This window comes from Camellia sinensis, chromosome 12, assembly GCF_055761805.1.
Source record: "Camellia sinensis isolate YWXY chromosome 12, ASM5576180v1, whole genome shotgun sequence".
NCBI lineage: Eukaryota > Viridiplantae > Streptophyta > Magnoliopsida > Ericales > Theaceae > Camellia > Camellia sinensis.
The window spans coordinates 108,526,997-108,530,761 of record NC_138972.1 but is presented as its reverse complement, the minus strand read 5'-3'; the positions used below and the strand labels follow the sequence as shown (position 1 = coordinate 108,530,761).

The 3,765-nt window shown below is 34.5% G+C and overlaps 1 long non-coding RNA gene across 1 annotated transcript; it reads right to left on the bottom strand.

The window, feature by feature from the left end:
- Positions 1-766: 766 nt before the first annotated feature.
- Positions 767-2,484, bottom strand: LOC145804244 (uncharacterized). Its single transcript, XR_014345873.1, has 2 exons — positions 2,343-2,484; positions 767-1,033 (listed from the first exon to the last, which is right to left on the bottom strand). It is a non-coding gene; the product is annotated as an uncharacterized LOC145804244 (long non-coding RNA).
- Between the last annotated feature and the right edge of the window lie 1,281 nt (positions 2,485-3,765).

The following is a 3,765-nucleotide window of genomic DNA, read 5'->3' as shown; positions in this document are numbered from 1 at the left end:
CTTTCTTATCAAATTCTTCAAACCTACCTACGTGATTTGCTAAAAAGCATATACATCCATGATGATGATGCCTTTCTTCCTACGTGGGGAACCTACATATCTATAATTCAGGATCAACTTTTACTTGGTTTTACACTGCTTTCTAATTTATTTATTTTTTAAAATAAATCCGTGTTACATGAATCTGCTTCTTATATAGATCAACTTTCCATGGATTTACACTGCTTTTATTTATTTATTATTTCTCAAGATTATCATGTTGTGTAATTTAACTTATAGCCTGTTTAGGTTTTTTTTTTAAAAAAATATTTAGAAGTTGTTTGGGGTGTCATAAATAAGTGCATTTTTTTATCTTTTTAGACTGAAAAGTTGAGGTTGAAAATATGAATGTTTGGGTTAACTTTTTGAATTTTTATGAAAAAAAATGTATTAAAAAATTGTATAAATTAATATGTAGGAAAAAATTAGTATTGGGAGTTGTGCAGCGTAATTGTTGACTTTTGGTGAATAGTGATGACTTTTTAACTTTTTGAGTAATTTTTTGACTTTTTGACTTTTTTGAGACTTCCCAAACTTGGCCTTAATACACTTTATAAAAGAAAATTGTCATGACCAAAACCTGCCCCTATGGGTTAAGGCCATAACCGGCCAGTAATCACGAGATTACCTACGGCCTCAAATCAAATAAAACAAAACTCGTCAGAGTAAAAGGGGCAAACGGAAGCAATTCAAACCTTTGTCCATAGAGTTGTACTTACATGGCACATCCAAACAACCAAACATATATACATTAATAACTCACAACAGAAGTATAGTAGCATAAGTTCTGTACAGACAGGATCGTATAAGTCTAAGTCAACCCATCAAAACTATATACAGGTATATACAAAGTTTTCGCCAACATGACAAAATAAACAAGACAACAAAATGGCGAAGACGGGTCTCATGCGTGAGACGTTTGGGCTGACTCTTCAAAATTTCGACTGTTTCTCACAATTTCACCGGGGCTGGTTTTGGACGTCCCTTGGTTCACCTACATGCACATGAATGAGCGTGAGCGAATGGCCAGTGAATAATATCAAATGAGGAAGATACAAAAGCAATCATTGAAACAATTACAGTAGACAGCCTTTGGCCCAATCATTTATGTTAGTCGACCTTCGGCCCAGTCATTCATGTCAATCGGCCTTCGGCCCAATCATTCATGTCAATCGGCCTTCGGCTCAACCATTCATGTCAATCGGCCTTCGGCCCAACCATTCATGTCAATCGGTTGTCCATAATTCAAACTAGCAAACTTGTAAAGAAATAAGCAATTGGACAATTGACAAACTTCAAAATATCGATATTACTCACAGTGATCGGCTTGTGGATTTGTCCTGGAGCTTGACCGTACACATCATATAACACATATGGGTCACAAACGATTCAATCCGTTCTTTAATTCACATATTCCTCTTTAGGCTTCATTTTTATCTCTTTAACTTAATTACAATGCTTAATGCATGCCTAAGAGTGATTGCAAGCGAAAGAGAACGGAAAACGAAACACAGAACGATCATACAAAATTTTCAGAAACAAGGTTCCCGCTCGAGCGTGGGATTCCCCGCTCGAGCGGACCCTTGAGGCCTGCAAAAGTACTGGTTATTTGAAATTTACGCTCGAGCGTGAATTTTGATGCTCGAGCGGAAGGCCTCTCTACATGGCTCCCTGCTCGAGCGTGAACTTTCCCGTTTGAGCGGACGCCATGTCTGCAAAAATATGCTGGGTGCTCGTATTTTACGCTCAAGCGGCGGACTCCCTGCTCGAGCGGACACCATGAATTCTGGGTTTTCCAGAATGTGTTCTTGAGCTCAAATCCGACCTTTTAAGGTTCAAAACCCATAAATTTGGTTCCAAAACATGCAAACACATTATATAATATGAGCATATAAGCAAGGTGAAGTCAATTGCTCAAAATCATGGTCCAATTCATCCAAATTAATCTACATTTCTTTGTAAACTCAAGGCTCATACATTCAAACTTTACACAAGCTTCATATCTTCCATAGGCAAACATGAATGTCAATTTTTGACCTCATTTCTATTTCAAATAGCACCAATGATGCTCATAAACATGAAAATCAATAAAACCATGCTTGCATGTATACTTCAACGCTCAATTCTTCACAATTCACACATTACATGCTAGATTATGCAATTTCATAGCAATTATATACTTGCATGCATACATTGACCTTCAATTCAATATAAACAACTCAATTCCTCTTCAATTCTTACTCTTGATCATTAATCCACTTTGAATACACAAAATTACACATTAAACTCATGGATTTACTTACCTAGAGGCTCAATTCTTCCAATCTATAGCAAATTCTTGAGTAATCTTCCAAAATCTCCAAGCCTCAAGACCAAAACCTCAATCTCTTACACTCTCTCTCTAAGCCGACTCTCTCTTCTTTTCTTTGAGTTTATGATTAGTCCAAATAAAGCTAAGGAGAGAAATTGAGTATATTAAGGCCCCCACTTAACACATTATTTTATTATAAAACAATTAGGCACCTAATTCATTAATTTAATCTAATTAATTTGATTCAAGTCAGTTTCCAATTAAATTTCGCTGTAGGTTCTAAAAATTACGCTAATCAGAAAGGCGTAATCAATTTCGAGTTTTGTGGCCGATAAGGCTTTCAATTTAATTTCCGAAGCAGATAATCAAACAGATATTCCCACGGTGAATAGATAGATATTCAAAACCACATATTTTCACATAATGGCACAAAGAATCATATTAAACACATAATTATATTCATATTAAGGACTAATTAACATACCACAGAACAGGGGTATCACAAAAGTGTAATGAAATTATATTATTACATTTATTAAATGAATATAATTTTTTAATAAATGGTTTACACATAAAGACCAATAAAATGAATAAATTAAAATATTAAAATAAGACCCTTGTAAGTGCCCCAAACCCCAATAACACCATTCAGTCTAGATTGTGGACTAGACGCCATTCCAAATATCTATTAGAGGAGTAATTTTTTGATACCTGAGAGACTATTCTTGTGTGCTGCCTTTCTCAGTTCTAATTGGTTTACATGATGGGTTTATTATATTTATATTTATATTAGTATTTTGTCTAATAAAATGAAACGTGTGGCATTTGGTGATTGATTTGGGATACTCAAGTACTACGTGGTTTTGTAATAACTGAGATGCTCATATTTTTAATGCAATAGAAGTCTAATTTGCAATATTTTATATAAAAAAAGATTTAGACCCCTTTTTTGCAGCCACCCCACGACCCCCTCTGCCTCTCATTGGTTGAAATTTTTTTTTTTTTTTTTTTCTTCTCCCCCACTCACCAACCCCCACGTGTGTGTGGGGGTGATGGAGGTGGGAATCTAAGGGGGTCTGTATCTGCTCTGTTTTATATATTGGGCTAGTAGGTATAACTTAGGGCCTACGAGTGTACTTTCTCTAAATCTCATTTTCAAATCTCATTAAATTTGGTGTCACGTCCGTGGGCTTTATCCGAGATTCTCGATATATATATATATATAATATATTTGTCAAGAAAAAAATAATAATAATAATAAGAGAAAAAATATCAAAAATAAATAGTTAAAATTATAATTATAAATTTGACTACCAATAAATCTGAGGAACTTCTCAATAGAGATTGCGAGAAAGATGTCTATTTTTTATCATCAATAATTGAGACACAGAAGCAATAAATTTTGTTCCAAGGAT